The sequence below is a fragment of the Struthio camelus genome, chromosome 4, assembly GCF_040807025.1.
Source record: "Struthio camelus isolate bStrCam1 chromosome 4, bStrCam1.hap1, whole genome shotgun sequence".
NCBI classification, from domain to species: Eukaryota; Metazoa; Chordata; class Aves; order Struthioniformes; family Struthionidae; genus Struthio; species Struthio camelus.
Genome location: NC_090945.1, coordinates 26555656 through 26575191, shown reverse-complemented (window position 1 = coordinate 26575191; position 19536 = coordinate 26555656). Strand labels below are relative to the sequence as shown.

The 19536-nt window shown below is 42.5% G+C and overlaps 1 protein-coding gene and 1 long non-coding RNA gene across 4 annotated transcripts in view; one reads left to right on the top strand and one right to left on the bottom strand.

Annotated features, from left to right (window-relative positions):
* Positions 1-19536, top strand: part of LOC104153453 (uncharacterized) — a 229424-nt gene that overhangs the window by 202493 nt on the left and 7395 nt on the right. The window contains exons 18-24 of the long non-coding RNA XR_011140901.1: positions 335-421; positions 762-1074; positions 4062-4249; positions 12440-12546; positions 14565-14791; positions 16675-16734; positions 19226-19312. This is a non-coding gene — a long non-coding RNA (uncharacterized lncRNA). The remainder of the gene's footprint in view (positions 1-334; positions 422-761; positions 1075-4061; positions 4250-12439; positions 12547-14564; positions 14792-16674; positions 16735-19225; positions 19313-19536) is intronic.
* LOC138067160 (uncharacterized) overlaps positions 9762-19536 on the bottom strand; it is a 249788-nt gene continuing 240013 nt past the window's right edge. For all 3 annotated transcript variants that reach the window (XR_011140888.1, XR_011140896.1, XR_011140895.1), the window contains 2 exons: positions 12879-12977; positions 9762-10468 (listed from right to left, as the gene is read on the bottom strand). The gene's annotated coding sequence lies outside the window, so the exon portion shown is untranslated. The remainder of the gene's footprint in view (positions 10469-12878; positions 12978-19536) is intronic.

The window sequence follows — 19536 nt, the reverse complement described above, 5'->3', positions numbered from 1 at the left end:
TGGCGTTATCCCTAAGTGGAACAAGAGTTGGTCTTCAAGACTCATACAGGGTCAACATAGTCTATGTAAACAACGTTAGTTCACTTCTGGTCTCTGTTCTTTGACAAAAAAAAAAAAAATTCTTCACAGGTTTTATTTTTAAGTAATTCACTGCTTCATCAGGCCCAGTGAGGACTGGGCTTTTGATTGCTGAGTAAATTTTCTCTTTTGTTCTGGTAGAACATGTTTTCCTGGGAAAAGAACTGGGATTAGCATTAGACTTTTTAGACATTGTCTTGATTTCAGTTTGAACCTGAGTACATTTTGAAGTTCACTAATAAACTTGTTTTCTCAGTAAACAGGTCAAGTATGACTCCGCAGACAGACATGGTGCAAGGGCAGCTAAAAGGGCCATATCAATTCCTGATGTCATCTGACTTAGGTAAGTGGATTTACAGACAGGTTGCCTTTGCCTGCCCACTGCAAGAAAGTTGACTACAAACTTTAATGGACACAGAGGCAGAAAAGGTCAACCCATTTGCTATATTGACATTGATAGATATATATAAAAACAGCCATTTAAATCCTGTCACAAACCAGTAGCTTTTCAGTTCAACTTAACAGCTTAGTTCTGCTACATATGGGAAGAATGCAGTTCTCTGCATTTATAAATAGATACAACCTCCACGCTTGCTTGTTAACAATATAATTGGGAGGTTTTCCCCCAAATCAAGCAGAAAACTTGTGTTTTGTCTTGCTAAGAAGTAACCTTGTTTCAACAGGAATTGCTTTTTGAATGCGAAGAAACATACTAGTGTTATCCATCTCAAGGCAGCACTTCCATCATCCTGGCACTACACATTGTATGTGCTGTTGCGTTGGTAGAGTGCCATGCTTGAAGCCTGTGATGGCAATATTAAGTTGACCTCAAGGAGGACAAAGGACTTAACTCTCATGTGCATAAAAGCTGAATGCTGCTGCTGAAAAGGGCTTCTTGGTCTTTCTGCAGCCCCAGTTTAGAGGTGAGATCCTTGCTGACTGCCCATAACCTTCATGGGAAAGAAAATGAAGAAGTCACACCTTAGGAGAGACAAGGCAAGCCATCCCTAGTAAATGGTTATGATTGTATTTCTTCTTTCAGCAGACCTAGCAATATGGTTAGACCTTGGACTGAGTCCTTAGCCAGAGTGTCTGTGGTATTGCTTTCCTTTGGGGGAGAAATGCAATAAGTAAGGTGCAATTCATTGCTGCAGTTCTGTATTTTTAAAGCCTGTACACAGAGCCTTTTTTCACAGAAGATCGTAGGGAAAAGCAAGAAGCAGTCAGCGTCTTTGCTTACCAATCTAACCCTGCTTTTCAGGCCTTCCTTGTGAGTTTTTCTCTGATTAGTTCTCAGATAATGCCCCTAAAAAAAAAGTCCATGCAGCTGTGCAAAACATCACCCCCAGATACCCTGTTATTCTGCCTGCTGCATAGTCAATAAGCACATTGCTGAGGGCGCGCGTTATTTGCAGAGGTAGATGCCAGGGCCTGCTTCACGTTCTCCTGCCTCAATTTTAACACCATGTAATCCGCAAGAAACTTTGTGTTGTCACAAGTGTTAACGGGCCTTCTCTTATGTGAGTTCTCCCCTCTTGTTCCCTTTTGTGGATCTTTTTCCTCTTCCTTCAGGCTCTCCCTCCCCAATCCAGTGTTCAGCGCTAACTTCCTTTACCCGTCCTCCTCTTTCACTTTGGGGAACCTTCCCGAGCTCTTTCTGGGAGAGCTGTGCTCTCCTTTTCGTTGTCCTCCGCTCCCTCACGACCCTCACAGTTCATTCCTGTGAGGTGTGCGTCCGCGCTCGGCCTCCCTGCGCAAGGGATGCGTGAGACTCGGGGCCTGCGCGACCCGCCGGCCGCAGAGCCCCCTTCTCGCCTCCCGCCGGCTCCAGTTGCCCCCACCCCCGCTCCTCCCCTCACAAGCCTCGCTCCTTTCCCGGCCGCCCTTCCCCCGGCACCGAGCACCGCCGGCTCAGCGCCCGCCGCCGGCGGGGAGGCTGCCCTGGCGCAGGGCCGCTCCGCCTGCCGGGCGGCGGTTATCGCGCCGTGCCGCAGTGCCCCTGCAGCCGGCGGGAGCCATCTTCTCGGCCCGCCCGGGGGCGCCCCGCCGCCCGCAGCGCGCAATGAAGCCGCAGCCCCTGATGGCGGAGGGGGCGGTGCCCAACGGCCGCTAACGGCCGCGGGACGGCGCTGTCGGCCCGCCGCGGGACTCCTCGCGCAGGCTGGCTCCGAAACGGCATCCCTGCTTGCGAGCCGCTGTGGGCCGGGGGTGCCGTGCAGCGTGCCTTTCAGGCTGCTGGCCCGTTCACCTGCAGGCTGAAGCAGAAGGAGGCGGGAGCCGGTTAAGCTGCGGGTCTGCTTACCGGGTGATGCCCCTGGCGGGAGGCCGCTGCCGCGGCCCGGCCAGCGCTTGGTGGCTCCCTCGCCTCTCTGAAAGCGCACAGCCTTTTTTAAAGGTCGGCTTTTGTGCTGCTTGTTTGGTTTTTTTAAAGTTTATGAATTTAGTTAGAAGGCTCTGGCTACGCTGCTCTGTTGGTCTGCCCTCCGCTGGCAGAGTGTCCGTTTGTGCTCCTGGCTCCCCCTGCGCTAGCATGACTAGTTCGGTTGGACTGAGACTGAAGGCACCAAAAAAGCAAAGCACCCGCTTAGGAAAGCGAGTGTTTGAGCACCAAAGGCTGTGGGATAGCCGCCTGATGGGCCTCTCAGACATGCTTTTGAAAGTGTCAGTACTCGTGTTTTACTTGTTTGGTAACCCGTGATACGCTGGCCCTGAACAGCAGCTGTGTAGAGGGCCAGCAGCCAGCAGCCAAGCATTGCCAGTGCCGGCAGGGCGTCGCAGCCGGCCAGCCAGCGGAGACCAGCTCTCTGGTCACAGGGGAGTTTCCTTACCACCAGCGGCAGCTCAGGTTTCTCCTCCGTGGTTGTTGGTAACGGTGTCGCCGAGCTCGGCAAGCCAGCCGGCAGGCCCAGCTGGACGGCCGCAGCGTGCTTTGGGCCGCCGGTTAGTTCACGAGGGACCAGCCTGACAAGCGTAAGCCGATTTCATGAAACACACCAAAGAGCTTTTAAACGGTTAAGATCAGATGTTTTCCAACAGCGTGCATATGACTAGGATTTTGATGCCTATACCTCTGCACAGTAGTTTAAATCTTTCTCGCTTTCTCCCTTACGAGCAGAGGTGGTGTTTAACTATAGGAAAGTGGTGATTGGGTAATGGTTTGGATACAATTTCAGAAAAAATATGAGCACAAAAGTGTTAGAGGCAGCAAAAGCAGGTATTCTGCCTAATGCCCTCAGCTGCCATTAAGAGACATGAAAATCTAATTGTACTGAATGGAAATGTACATCTTCCTCGCTGATTATGACACGGAAGAAAATTACTATATGATTGGCATCATAATGGCCAATGTTGAAATGTGATGACACGCCAATATGATGTACATCTCCATTAGGAATGATAAATCAAAGGTTATTCATTTGTGCTTGATTTATGCCTGGGAAATGCTACCAAGGGAAATCTTGATTTAAATCTCTTAAGTCATAAAAAAGCCACGAGTGCCCTCTTCTGGCAACAAGTGAGAACTGTAGGCTCTGCAATACTTTTCCCTGATGATTTTTATTTCTGTACATAATTTAAATTTTCAGTTTTTCATTATCTCTACCACCACCACCATAGTCTGTGATATTTTCAGTAATATAATTCATTCTCCTTTCTTGTAATTTATCCTCTGTTTCAGCAGTACACTGGATAACATTTAATCCTATGAAATCTCCTTCTCACAACCAGAGGCCTTAATCTTGCTGGTAATCTTATTCCAGGAACACAGTAGAAAACTGCACAAGGCCTGTACAGTTTATTATTGAGTAGGGAGGAAAGGATTCATATTTTCTAAATTAGATGAGAGACACAACCTCATAGGTATAAGTGATTAGGCTCTAGACCACGTGAGAAAAGAATTATTATTGGGACTGCACTTAAAATTCTTTGCTGAATTCTTAGCTTATCCTAGGCAGCTGCTCTATAGCTGTTTTGTATTTAAACAGGTGCAGAGAGAAAAGCTGAACGGGAGGTGGGACAAAGCAAATGCCTGGACTTCTTCAGCCTGCTACTATTCTCTGGGCACCCAAGCTCTCCATCCACCTTGTTTTTCTCGATGTTGTGGGCACCAAACCATCCTAGCTGTCACTCATGACTGCATTGGGGCATCAGCTCTGACCTCTCTTACATATAGGTAATGCCTCAATCTTTCAGCTGCTTATACTACCACCCCCCCCCCCAATTCCTAAATTTTCCGGCTTTTAAGATGCATCTTTTCCCAGTCTTCCTTGCAGTTAAAATTCTTTTTTAAATTTCTACTATTCAGCAGCTCAGTCGCTGCAACATCCTTTTCTCTGGCCTTGACACATGCAGTCTGGCCTTTGCCCTATCCATACTGAATGCCGCTGCTATTGCTTTGAAGCAGATCCTTTTCCGAGCCTGTCACTTTGAGCATGTCACGCCTCTCTTGGCATCTCTGCACTAGCTTCCCCTCCCCTATCACATCAACATAAGCTGCCTATCTTCATTTTGAAGGCCCCCTGGGACTCTACCTATCATCTCACATTGTCAGGAGGCATGAACAGGGAACAGAGCAGCTCCGCTAACAGCCTGCATTGAGCTGGCTTACGGTTTGGCCTGCTTGGGCCTTAAAATGCCATTTCGGAGTAGGATGTGGGTAAACAGGATTGGTCAAGAGCAGGCAAGGGTGTCACTGTTAAAGGTAGTCAGGAACGCAGAAAACCTTAAAATATAGCATCTCCTTTTGTCCAGTGAGCCATCCTCTTGTGTTCATCCAAAATGCAAGCCCTTTCTCATTTTCTCCCTTGTGGTCTCTCTCATATTTAGAAGGTACCCTGCATAAATTCCCTCAGACTTAAGTTCATAGTTCTCTAGACTCTCCTTAAAGCTTTCCCTTGCCATGACATCTGCAAAAGATTTGACAGTGTTTATACTGCTAGTGAGGTAATACTGCTGTCAGCCACACTGAGCATTCCCATTTCCTCTCTTCTCCCTCTGCCTGTTTGTATCTGGCTGTGGTCTCCTGTCCTCTGTTTAGTTTGTAATCACCTTGGGATGGGGCCATGATTTTGTTCAATGTTTACACAGTACTTTATACAATATTTGTTGTTAGGGTTCCTGCATTGTCTAATAATACAGATAATAAATAAAAACAATAACAGCCTGTGGCAGGTGCTCTCTTCTTGCATAGACCTCATTGATTTCAGGCTGTGTGCAGAGCAAATTGCACAAATGTGGATTTAGTCTAGTTGGTGACTGAGCAAAGGGCAGAAATACAAGAGCAGTGCCCTCTGTTCATTTCTAAATGTTGGCCAAAATGTTTTTCATCAAGATCCCTTTCTTTGTTTTTCTTTTCTTTCTTTCTTTCTTTCTTTCTTTTTTTTTTTTGGTCAAGCAGTACAGAGTGGGTCCTGGCGCAATGTTTTAGCTTCATGTCATTTTCTTCTAGGAAAGGAGGGGGAAAAGGAAAACGTTTTTGGGCTTTAGTCTCTTTCTGAAGAATATAATAGAAGGGCTATAAACAGCAGGAGAAAGAAAAAACAGCCATTTGAAGATCCTTATGCCTCACCTTTTGCCCTTTGTATTTGGTAGAGAACTACTTTAAAAGCCTAATCCTTAGCTATTTTGGTAGCCAGCAGTATAGTGAGTTTTTGCCTTAGTTTCCTAATCTGTAAATTGAGCGTCTCTTGCTTTAGCTAACACAGATGCTGTAACCTTTTTTTTTCTCAAGTTCTTTGAAGATGGACAGAGATGTGTAGTGAATTATTATTTTGCTATACTTGAGTTTGGTTTTATTAGCACAAGGAGTTTTAAATTAATTTATTTGTAGGATTTTTCTGCCTTCTCTGACCAGCCTCCGCCAATGCCAGGTCTCGGCCAGAGAGAAAAGCGGATCTGGCAATATCACAAAACACCTGAAAAGAATTCTCTGTGGCTCTGAATTGCAGAGTTATCCACAGAGAGCTCTATTTAGACTGACATAAGACATAGAGTGAGAAATCTTTGGGATCAGATTGGAATCCAAATTATGCAGAAGTGAGTTAAAGTACCTTAGCAATACCAACACAACACAGAACCTCAGCCTGTGTGGTTTAGGGTTCTAGCCAACAGAAAGGAATTAGTGAGAGACATAGAGTAGAGTACAGAGTTCCAAGTTGCGCACCACAGTATTAGATAAATAGGACAAGGATCAAATGGGATATAAAGCACGATATGGAAACTTCAGAAGGCTAAAGACAAAGTTTTAGTCAGTACAATCTTGCATTTCATATAGTGCCTTCTAATATAAAAGATCCCCAAACACAATAGTGGTTAAGCAAATGAAGAAATCTCTGTTACGTTACAGAACATAGTCACTGCTAATATGAAAAAAACGCATAGAATTACCTACCACCTGTGTGAAAGCAAGATACAGCACCAATTGTTGAATTTAATTTCCTGAAGAGATTCTTAACAAAAGAGAAAAAGACTCCCAGAAGAAGAGCATAGGAAACAACCATCAATGAGCATACGGGAAACTAGGATGAGTAATGGGACAGCTAGTGAGATGCAAGAGACAGCTGTACCACAAGATACTGGAACGTAAAGTCAGACTCATCCTCAGTGGGAATGCATTGCTCAATGGTACTGAGCCCCTGCAGATCCAGCAGTCCCTAGGAAAATTACATTTTGAGAAGGAGAATCCAAATTGCTAAAACCTTAAAGCAGTACAGTCCCTGTGAACTGTTCTGAACTAGGAAGATCATCAGGTTTGTGTTCTTAGCTAAAATATGGCCAAAAGTTACATACTCAAAAGAACACAGAAGCATGGGAAAACAGAGAAATGCAGCAAAAATCTTTCAATGAGAGTTTAATTATAATATTTAGGTGTAGCCTTGGTTTAAGTATGAGAAACATTCAGGTTTCCTGAAGTCACTGGTTTATATTCTTTTTCCTGTCTCATGCCAGCAGTTCCTCAGCTTTAAGCTGATCCTGGTATCCGTAACCTGCCTCCTTTTCTATCCGGTATCACTAATGGCCAGACTTAGGCAGGGCTTGACAATTAAGTAGTAATACGGCATTTCTGTTGATGTCACAGGGACTGTCTGTCGCGCAGGAAGATTCAATTCAGAAAATACAGAATGGTATTTGTTATGGCCTAAATGTCTTTTGGAGGGTGTTTTTTTTCCAACATTTATTATATCAGTTCTAGAGAAAGAAGACATAGAAAGGGGAAGGCAAGGCAGCTAAGTATGAGACTGAAAAGGCATAAGAACATATGAGTTAGATGGTACACTATAGGCCAAAGTGAAGGCATTTATTTATTGTCTCAATCAAATGGCAACCTAAGCCTTTTCTTTTTCCTATTATGTTATTAGTCCTATAACATGGAAAACATTTTCTGTCCCTGTGGAACTCCTCCCAGTCAATCCACCCCTACAAGGAAACCCAACCTTTAATATTTTTGTAATAAATAAAACATCGGGAATAAAGATGTACAACAACACATTATGGTGAATATTACCCAAAAGCATGCCAAGATCTGTTCAGTAACATCTCTTCAGAAAATTCCTCTACTGATGTATCTAAGCACTTAAGAATTTAATATCTGAGCACCTCACAATCACTAATGGATTTTACTCCCTTCGCTTTAAAAGCAGAAAAGTATATCGCCATTTTACAGACTTAGAACTGAGCAGAGTCAGTAACTTGCCCAAGGACATACATAAATCTTCTGATGGAAATGGGGATTGAAGTCAGGTTTTCTGCATCCTGGTCCAGCACCTTATGCCACCTTTCTACCCATTAAGAGCTGTGCATCGTACATTTAGGGGGGGGCTCTACACTACATTATGTTCTTTGGCTTTTCTTTGGTAGCTGAAGTTCTTCCAATCCTGACCAAACAGCAGGAAGAAGTTTGCAAATAACTTGGCATTTAAAACAAGCTGCTCCCCAGTCTGGTATAAATTTGCCCCTGACTGAAGAGATGCACCCAACCCTACAACTTGTATATTTGCACCTCACGCCACAGGGAAATTGTTCTGGAAAGGTTTGGAACCAAGTTTTGCAATGTGTTTCAAAGCACTTTGCTGCATATAGTTTGGTTGAGAAAATTCTAAACAAGCAAAGTGATTTTAAAAAGTCAAACAAACAAACAAACAAACAAAAACCCTCCGGCCAAGATATAAAGAAGTGGATGCCTAACATTAGCTTCCACACCCATCTTTAAGTTCCCTAACCCCAACCTAAGGGAGCACTTAAGCACTTTACCCTTAAATGCATGAGCAGTCACATTGCCTTGGGGTTGGAGGTGGGAGGGGATATTCGTGTGCTTTGCTCGGGTCAGGACCCTGACCTGGAGTCGGTGGGCATTTGAGTCGCTTGAAAATCAGGCCATTTCCCTAGCTCTTTATATGTATTTGAGTGTCAAATCATATCAATTACACATCATGTATCATATCAAAAATACAAATCGTATCAAAATCAAATCATATCAATTATACATCATCTGTCATATCAAAAATACAATATCAATTGTATTTTTAAAATCTAGGCCTAAACACACTCCCCATAAGAAACACACTGTCTCTGATATTTGGGTCAAAATGCTCCCAGTAGGAACAAGTTATTTAAACCACTGGCCAGCAAAGATACAAACCAAACCCCCCTGCTTCACAAAAGCCTTTTCCTCCCCTGCAAACCAAGGTTAGTTTGGGTCCTGCAGTACATTTTGAAATGCTGTTGATATAAAGTCATGCTATTTTCCTTTTCATGTCACTTATTTAAAGAGGAATCTTGAAGTGGTTGTTTACTGCAGCCATGCTTAGGAAGAAAAAGAATAGCAAGTGTTTTTCCAAATGCCCGTAGCAGCTTTCTTTTTATTTTGCTCTCCAAAGCCCTGCTATTCAAGTTCTCTTCTTCTCAGAGCACTAACAGCTAAATTGTTCTATGCACACAGCTCCCATTAGCAAAAGGAGGAGTCGTGCGCATCACTCCCAGGAACCACTTTAACAGCACAGTTCTATATGACAAGATGTGCCTCAAAAACACAGGATGCTAGATAAATATTAACCACACAATGTTCTTATATTAACTTACATTTAAAATAGCATTTGGATTTTAAAATGTACATTTATATTGTTTTGTAATCAGTCATCTTTGTGTTACCAGTTTAAGAAATTAGTTATGCCAGAGCATAACAAATGTGCATTAAAAGCATGGGGTTTGCTGTTTTATGTTGGAGAAAAAGGGAGGGGAGGGATGACAGTAGGATTTACCATCCGACCTCAATAATCCACAAACCCTAATTTATCAGCAATGAGTTCACGTCCTTTGCCTTACATTAATTGCATTGAAATTTCCATCAATTATTCAAACTCTCCATTATCACAACTCATTTAATAGCTCTTGGTCCATGTGGACAAACTGAGGTTTGACTGTGCATAGCTTCATATATGAAAGACAGCATGATTTCTTTACATGGCAGAAATTCCCTTGAAATCTTACGGGGGGGGGGGGGGAGCACTTTAATATGAATGAAAGTATGCCTTTGATATGCTCCTCCTATAAAAGTTAGTGCAATTTCATTGGTTGCATCAAAATCAAGCTCAAAAGTATAGATCAGAAATGTATGTAATCTTACTTACATACATTCACACATACTACATAGTATGAAAGAAAGAAATAGATTTTTTTTTTCTGTTGGTAGTGTGGGAGGAGAGGGAAAAAAACATGTCTTTCCCTAATGTCAGACAATTAGTTTCTGATTTATATCTCAAAGCACATCAGTTGGTAAACCTTATGATTTCATCTTAGCTAGAATAGCTGTGGATGGTTTTACAGAAAGCTCATAAAAATTTAAAATCGTTTTCTAAGTCTAGTAGACTTTTTCTTCTCTGTTATCAATGCAGGGAATTCTGGTGTCTAGATGCGAAATATATATTTAAAAAAAACCTCTTCTTGGATGAACTTTGCTTTTTTTATTAAAATTAGTGGACGTCTAGCTCTTCAGGGCTAAAAGTATTGAATTACACTCACATGGACAGTTTATGTTTGTAAGTCTATACCAGTAACTCAAAAAACAAACAGTTGTAATTTTGTAAGGTAAGGTAGGAATCACGTATCTTAAATATTTCAGTCCACACTCAAAATGACCATGCTGGAGTACATGGACATAATTTAAAACACAGCAATGTTAATATCTAAAGGTGGAGCGCACCACCAATAACTGAAATTCTCCAAGCAACAGTTACCATTTACTCACAATTTTGGACAATGTGAAAACATAAAAGCTGTCGGTCGCAGTATTGTTGCATATTACCACCACTCATCACAAGGCTGTCTTTGTGGTCAGTGATGTCTTTTCTTCCCCACAGTATATTGTTTTCATATTCTTTTATCACCAAGTTGGAGTCTGTGAGAATGCATGCGATAACAAATGCGTGAGTTTTATGCAGCAAAGGCCTGCAGTATGGACAAGGGAAAGATTTCAAGTACCATGCTTCCAGGAGGTTTATTTAAACCATAACAAAATAATTAAAAATTGCTTGACCATACCTTTTAAATTGACTCCCTGACAGAAGGGTTAATAGGAATTCTAATACTTGCATAAAAAAAGACAGATAAAGAAAACAATATAATGGAAAATAATTCAGATTGTCTCTGTGTAAATGAGGCAATAAACGCCTGCAACATGAAGCTTCAGTCTGACTTCACAGCAGGGCCTGGTGGTTAATTGAAAGTCCTAACTAGACCCATTTATCAAAGAAATCACTCAGAGGGAAATTTAATTATCACAATTAATCTATATTTTTTTAGAAGGTCTTAGCAAAGCACACTGAAAATTTCTTTTGGAGGAATTTTACAATGTTGTAACCAAACAAGTCAAGCGCCAAACTTCTCAGACCTCGGAGGAGAAGAAAGGCGGGCACAGGGTGTTCTGCGTGAAGAGCTCAGTAATGCCACTTAGGCACAGCCTAGAGTTGCAAGCGCTGTCACAGCAGGACGTCAAAAGGAAATATTTCTTCCCTAAGTCACAAAATTGCTTCTTTTGCAGGTCAGAGTGAAAGCCTGCCTTTTTAGCGAGGGACGCTCCAGCACGTACCCCCAGCAGCTGTCAGCTGGCTGCAGGGGAGGGGTGTTGGGCTGGGACCCTGTCCTCAGGTGCTGCCAGGCAGCAGCCCCTCTGCGCAGCCAGCTCTGCGGCACTCCCAGCAGCCCTCCACTGCCTGCCCCTAGCATAGTTTATCTTGAGGACACACTCAGAAAAGCCCAAAGGCACAACCTGGCTTCGACTCAGTAACTATCATATGATGCTGTGGTGAAGTAAGGCACTAGTGGCTCATTTTGTTTTAAGCACTTGCATAAACAGGAGCTGTCTTCAGCAGAGCTGCCCGTGCCGGCATTGAATGTGTGCCATCGACCAAGGTGCCATTCTGAAACCGAGCTGTTTCTCCTGAGTAACTGGCAGTGCTCAACTCTGAGCTGGGTTTGCATTAGCAGGTGTACAAGTTGGGGAGGGAAGGGAACTCTAAGCTGTGTTACGCAGTTGCCCACACCTATGCTTCCCTCACTCAGGATTTTCCAAGAGGTTTTTGGTGGTTTTTTTTTTTTTTTTTTTAAGACTGAGCAACATTTAACTGTCTATTTAAATTTTCTTCCTTATTTTGAAAAACAGCTCCTTTTTTTTGCTGAACCCTAGGTCTAGTTCCCTGCCTCCAAAGTAAGCCTGTGATGTTGTAGAAGGCTATCTCAGGTAGCACGTGTAGGGGCCGATACCAAGAGGAGCACGTCTGTGTGCGTCATGTGGCGCTTGACATGCCTGTGTGACAATGAAAAGAAAGCCCCCACAAAAGTAGGCAAATGTTTGCCACGAGCAAAAGCCCCTTCAGGCAATCAGAGAGCTGCTAGCCAATGGGTTTTTAGAGCTCCTGGCCAGCAGCCTACAGCGAGTGACATGCAGGAACCTGCCCCCTTACTGCGGGAGCGCAGAGCTCCAGCACTCTCGCTGGAGGCAGGCCGCAAGGAACTGGCACACTCACACAAGCTTCAGTGAAGGGAAACAAGAGGCACTTAACAACTACAAGGAAAACGGGGCCATAGCTTTTCTTTCACATTGTGTGGCTTGCACAAGCCCACACCTACTCGTGTTTCCCCAGGCCTAAAGTGAGTCCATAAGACAGACTAAGATAGATAAGTCATCTCCCCTTCCATGCTTGAGAGAAGTGAGAGTCAGCAAACATCCGAAATGATTGCCCTTCCTAATATTTTTGTGCATGCTGTTTCCCCCTCCCACCCCACCCCGTGTGAAAAGTTGCAGCTTGCGCTCCCAATGTCACTGAAGTTGTTTACTGCCTTTTTTTTCTGTGCTTCCTACATTATTCAGGTTACACTAATCACCAGAGGGGAAGGAAACAACTCCAGAGCAGATTGAATTACCGTTTAATTGGGCATCCTGTGAAATAAATGTTGTAACTTGGATAAGATTAAAATGTGAGTCACAAATCTGGTGAGTTTTCAAGTGTTTATTAGAGAATATGGTGAGGGGAGCAGGCACGACCAGCAAGGGGGAGCAGCCAGGAGCAATGCTCCGTGGAACAGCACTGGCTGGACAAGGTGAAGTGTTTTCACTAGGCTCCGCTAAAAGCTGCTGTTGGCACGCTTGGGCAAAACGCTGACTAATCTCTAAGAAGAATCAGATTTTTTTCAAACAAATGTCCTTTTATATTCATTTTCCTGTGCTCATCCCATCTGTGAATGCCTTCTGGTGATACACTACTGTCCATTTCAGGTAAGTTCTTAGCTATTGAAAGATTAGTACTTACAAGCACTGCTGAAGAAATACTTCACTGATAGGCCTGACATCTTCCATTCACTCTCCATTTGTGTTTGATACTTTGCAGTACTTCTGGTCAGTAGATTTGCTGGAAGAAACAAGTTGCAGAAACAGAAATGAAAACTATGTTGTAGACTAGTCATTAAAAGATGAATTCCAGTTATGCAATCTAGTCACACCATGCTCATTATTTTATGTAGCTGAAATGAGCCAATGCTGAATTTATGGATGGAGGTCTTCATTCAGCCATGTAGTAAACAGCATGTCAAGATCTTACTTCACAAGCTACTTAAGTTCAGCTGTTCCAGGTTTGCCTCCCTCGCTAGGTTGCTGGCTGAGGCGGAAGATTTTGTGATGCAGACACCTCACTAATAGAAATTGGCCAGACACTAGATCAGCATCGCAATTCTGCACAGGCAATTGCGTAGCAATTGGATGGAAACCAGTCCTGGCTGCTATCTGCTGGAGGTGGCTGCACACCAGTCACCTGGAAATGAAAGGCTCCTCCTGTCCATGACCGTTTCCTTGAGCTATGTAGTCCTCAGGATATTTACTGTGGCTTGGAAATTGCAAACCTGTTGGTTTGCTGTTTACCACCAGGTGGCCTAACTATTCCACCATTCATGAGGAACCAAGTCTCCATTAGAGAATAGCAGCTGGAACTTTTTAAGCTTTGCACATTTCTGTTACTAAGCCTCCACTTCCCCTCCTTTCATCTTGTTCAGCTGATTAAAAGCTATCATCAGGGATGCTGTGATTCCTCAATCTGATCCTTTTGTCTGAACAACTCCTGAGAAAACTTGTGCTTCTAGCAGTGCAACCCTAGCTTTAGAGATGGAGCTCAACCACCTCCCTTTACCTCTTGGTCCTAACGTACTCTTACCATAACAGCACAGATAGATAACGCCTATGTTTCCTAATGCTTCAGGAACTGGAACGTTTCTTTGTTCCCTTCCTCAGCTCTGTGTCCAGGTGGGAGGCTTTCTGAGGACCCAGGAGTCCCACACTGGCCCTGTAAGCTGGATTCAGAGCTGCGGTACAGCCCCAGAGCAGCACAGAGCACATTGATGGGCCAGAGACTCTGACTCAGCAACTTGTTGCAACTTGGGCTTGACTTTTAAAGCCATTGACGGCTTGGGACTTGAGCACCCTCACGTCTTGTTGCTTCTGGGGTAGCTGATTCGGACCTGTCTGACGTAACAGTTCCTTGTGTTTAAAGAGAAGCTGGTGTCACAGCTCAGTCCATTAAAAGTCCTACAGCTGTGGATTGAGTTCCCTTCTTGGACTGAAAGAAGCTAGATTTAGCGATCTAAAAATGGGACGGAAGATACTCTCAGCTGTTCATCCCAGGCTTTGCTTGATGAGAAAGGTGGGAAAGGCTCTAACTGATGTCACAGCTGCATGAACTGATTGACACCAATGGGATTACAGTGAAATGCAGGCATGGGGAGGCCCCTGAGTGATTTAGGAGAAGGAAGCATGGTTGCAAGAGATGAGTTATTTCATGTACTGCAACACTAATGGCTTAGTTTTGTATTTTCTACCATTTCTATAATGCTTGAAAGCTTTTGGAAGGTACTTTCAAAACAAATCTCAGTAACTAAAGTGATTAACTAAGATGGTTTATTTGGTTAAAACATCCATGATTCATTTGTTTTCTTGTCTTTATAATTAGGCATTTCTTTTTGGATGTAAGCAGCGACAAGGTGCAACGGTGGCAGGCACAAATGTCACATTGGAGCCCAGCAATAGAAGCATCTTCCCAAGATCAGTTCCCAGCAGCTCTTAAACTGTTGCCTGACAATCCCAGATCAAACCTATGCTGTTTCTGAACGGCTGCTATCCCAACACAATTGCAGCACAAGGGATAACACAATTGGGCAGGTTTTCATAAAGGATGTGGTGAGTGAACTTTTAAAAATACTGATCATTTGGAGAAAATTTCAGAAGACTAAATTACTTTGGTAAATGGATGGGTTATAAATAATAAGTACATGGAAATTGGTAGAGACTTTCAGTTGCATCACAAAAATGTCATGAAGTAATACTGACTATTTCAGCTACTTTAACCTAGCCTTGGGCATAGAAGAGTCCAATTCTGATCATTTGCAGGATAAGCAAGCAAATTGAGGGGTAATGAGACTCAAGCCAAGATGTTACTCTGGATTTACACCACTGCTGATAGAGGCAGATGCTATCTCCTAGTCTACGCATCCTCTGAGAATAAAATTAATTTTGAATTCTCGTATCATCTGCTTGCTTGTGCACTTATTTGCTAACTGTCTGAGTGAGTGAGCTATTCTGGGTCAGTATGATTTAGGCATCCTTTATTACACAGTTTCCAATTCAGTACATTTTTTAATCAAGCCTAAATTGAACTCAGGTTACAGGTACATATAATATATATTAAGTGAATACATTGAAACCCCCCCCCCCCCCCCAGTTTCATTTTGAATATAACTATAATAGAATGAAAAATACGAAGGGTCTTTCATTTTAAAGTGGAGTGTTAAAATATTGCCACTTTTTAAAGGCAAGTTAAGACCTATTTTCATATTTTTAAAATCACATTAGCTAAATGCTTGTTAAGGAATAAATAGTCCAGAGGATAATTGAGACTTAGCTGGCTTAAGCATTAATGAATCAAAATCAGATGCCAGATCATTAATTAATTCTACAAATTATAATGTTGCCATTACTGGCAAATACTATGGGAAGTAATACCAAGGAGCAAATTAAACTGCATAGTTTTGCTTCTTACTACATGCTTTTTGCCAAAAATAAAATGCAGTGGTTATTTTTAGGTGATTACACACAGTGTCTATATTTTTAAAACTTTTGGATGAGTCTTAATTTTTCAAAACATTTCTATTTATTTAACATGCTATTTATGGAATGTACCTATCACAGACTATAAGGACATTTCCATCAGTGCTGTAACCCACAGAAACTAAAAAATAACGAAAGTGACAGAAAAGTCAATTCAGCACTTCCTAAGCCTTACAAAAATTCACACCCCTTCAAGTCAGTCTCTTTGGCAAAAGACAGAATAATAGATGGGTCTTGCAATGTAGCCTGAAGTGCAACAGTCTCGGACTCTGTCAGACCAATGTGGAAAATGAATTAGAGGGGAAGCAAGAGAGGCAAGGGAGAAGGTCAGCTGGGCATTTCTAGCCCTCAGTTTTCATCCTACAACAACGAGAAAGCTGCCATATATTTAGAAGGTGACAAACTTACTTAAAAAAAAAAAAAAAACACTTTTGCAGAGTGGATAACTAATCTGGGGTGCTTGCTCTAATAGGGTACCACTGAGGCCAGAGCCTTATGAGGCATAAAAGACGGGACAGTTAGGGGACTAAGGAGATGATATAACATTACTCTCATTAGAGTAAAAATGTAAGGGCTAAACTGACAGAGGTTTTGCACCTTTCTCTGAAAACACTGTCATTATTTGAACTAGTTTGCGCTAGTACAGCTTTTCCTGTTTTCCCAGAGCGTGAGCGACGCCAAACTTATCTAGAATCCAGACGATGCAGGTTCTTCTAGATCACATTGGAAAGGCTTTAATTAGGCTCGGAGACAAACTAAAGCCAAGGCACTGAAGGAATAGTAGACTGGGTTTGCACACTAAAAAAACCCCACAAAGTAAGTGGCTAGGTGTCATCTCATTTAGCTGAGACTTAGCTGTCCTGTGGGAGTGAGCCATGGAAGAAATAGCCCCTTTTTTAAATTCATCTACATATTGATGGATATTTTCATTCCCGTTTCTCCCTCTTTTTAATTAGAAAAAGAAGCCCAGATGGATCTGGTTTCCCTAAAAATAACAGCCAGACATTCTGAAATACGTAAGTATTGCAGCTTCCCAAGTACAAGCACAGCTCAGTGTCCACTAGGCATCCTAGACCTGTGACTCTTGTTAACATGAGCTACCTTGCAGCTGAGGAACAATAAGGTGCCACCTTACTTTTCATCTTGCTTGCATTAAATTTCATCTGACCCATATCTGGTCACCATCAACGGTAGACAAATCTTCTTTGGCAAAGCAAACATAAGGTAGATCAGAACGTGCTGACACAATGCTGGTACATTAGCTCACTGGTACTCTTTTATGACGGCGTCATATATGTGTGTGTACACCCCCCCCCCCCCCCACCATGTTGTGCAGATGAAGTCTTGGCAATTTTTTCATCATTTGGGAGCTCGGAACTACCAAAAGGAGTTGACCTTTGCCATGCAACAAAAATGAAACTTCAATAGATAACATTGTAGATATAATACATTCTAATATATATCTGTATTATCTACTCCTGCATTCAATTTATTGCCCTTTTCTATGTCTGGGTATGACAGATAATATGAAGGCTTTTTTTTTTTTTGGGGGGGGGGGGGGGGGGACAACTTTTGGCCTGCTGCCAAAATTAGAGCATCTAAAGATAGCCCAGTAATTACGAGCTGCCTCTAAAGTTGGTGTCTTGAACACAGGTCTAGAAGCAACCAACAATTGCCAAGAGTGGCTGCCTAGGGCACATGAGAACAGGACAGTTGTGGAGGGATTTTTTTCCAGCCTGCAACAATTTACAGCTCACCAATTTCTTGAGATATTGTCATTGGATTTAATACCCCTTGTATGTTGTCATTCTTCTTTTTTTTTTTTTTTTTAAATTCTACACTGGGTGAGAAATACAACCAATATGCGCCACTCCTCTTTTCTGCTCTTAGTCTCTGATCAGGCTATATGCTCTTTTGGTGGAAAGGTGACTTTTTTTCATAAATACTTAGCAGTGAAAATGATTCTCTTTACACAGCTAGGTGGCCAAGTTGCAGGTGAAACAGCTACTATAACTCTGCTGGGATTTCTTACTATCATTAATGATTTGCTAGGGCACTTAAAGCCTGCAATACTATCCCTTAAAAGGATTTAAAATCTAAACGCTTTGAAAAAAACTGCATGGCTTATGTCCCTCTTCTGACACTACAGCCGTAATTCTTTTGACACTGTGAAGTCTATCCCTGTTGGTAATTATTAATGACACCATCATCAAGGAAAACTAGAAGCCCAAAATGGGCACTTTCACAACTGTCGAGTGAAATCAAGGAGTATTCAGCTGTTGTTGAAATATCTTCTACATGAGACTGTTTGCTCTTTTGCTTTTTTTGTTTTCATCTTTCTTCATCCATGGAAGTGAATTAATGACAGCAATTACCAGCTGGACCAAATCTATGCAGGCTAACAGAAGCTTTGTTCCAGGTGGACTCCGCCATGTAGTGAGGGACAGCTGATAAGGCCTTTTTCCCTTTCAAAGTGCATCCGATGGCAGTATCAAGGTTATGGCGGTGTGGGGAGAAAGAAGGAAAACTGTTTCATCGTTGCAAGTCAGATGTCTGTTGAAAAAATAACTGATAATGGCTGCAACTCGCAAATGGCACAGAACCAAATCTATCTTTTTTTTGTCTATTTGTTACTATCTTACAATCTTTCAGCTGCTTTACTGAGATCATTTGTATGAAGGTGATTTTTTTGCATATGGTTTTACAGAACGGGCAAACACACAGTGATGCTTATTCTGGTACCCCTGTCACAGTGCTGTCTAATCACCAGCCACTCAAAGCTAGGCTACTCTGGAAAATACATCAGCTGAGGCATGATTTTAAACCGAAATAGCTATGCCAATATAATGCCCCATACAGACTCACTTATTTCCATATAAATGTGCCTTTTTTGTCTTAAGTTGTGTCACCTTGGATACTCTTATCCCTGAATGAAAGCAACTTTATGTCGATAGAATTAAGTTACTATAACAGAATTAACAGTAGTGGTGCAAAAGGCAAAACTTCTTAAGCAGACAAGCTGTCACCTGCATCTGAGCCCGTATCTCCCAACTTTGATGGAGAGGCTGCGGTCTACCTCGCTGGTGAATCTGCCACAGCCCTGGCACTTCAGATGCTCCTAGTTTTAGACCCAGAGGTCCCTAATCCAGTTCCCACTGCGTCATGTTTAAATTACAAGTTCGTTGGCACGCACCCTCAATGAACCGGCGTGTGCTCTTCTCGCTCCATTGTCATTTACACTGAAGGACGATATCAAAGAGGAGGAAAGAGAAAGGCAGCAAAATAGACCCAGAGAGCTTTCTCGATAAACAGTTTGTGGAAAATTATAAATCGTAGCGAATGCAAGCTATTTCTTATGAAGCCTTCCTAGAAGGTGTGTGACACAATGGGGGAAATCCTGCGCTTAGGAGAGTTAATGGGAAACATTTCAGCAACTGCAACAGGGTAGGATTTTTCCGATTGCCTAGCATCATGTTCCTGTCCTTTCTCCCTCTGCCTCCTCTCCAGCACACGTACAGTAGACAAAGAGCGGCACCGCTGTTATTTCAGCTGTCATTTCAAAGGAAGACGACTGACTTAATTCCCTATCACCAGGTCAGTTAATTGGTTGGAGGTCATAAAGGATAACGATTTTTTTGTTCAATTTAATTAGACATAGACTAGAATAAAATCATTTGAATTTTCTCATAACATGATTTATCGCTTGGATAAAGGATAAAAGCTTATTTCAATGGCAAATCATGGCTTGAGTCACATCTGGAAGAAAAAAAAAAACTGCTACCTAAAGTCACTGAAATAAAACTTCATTGTGGTGTAGT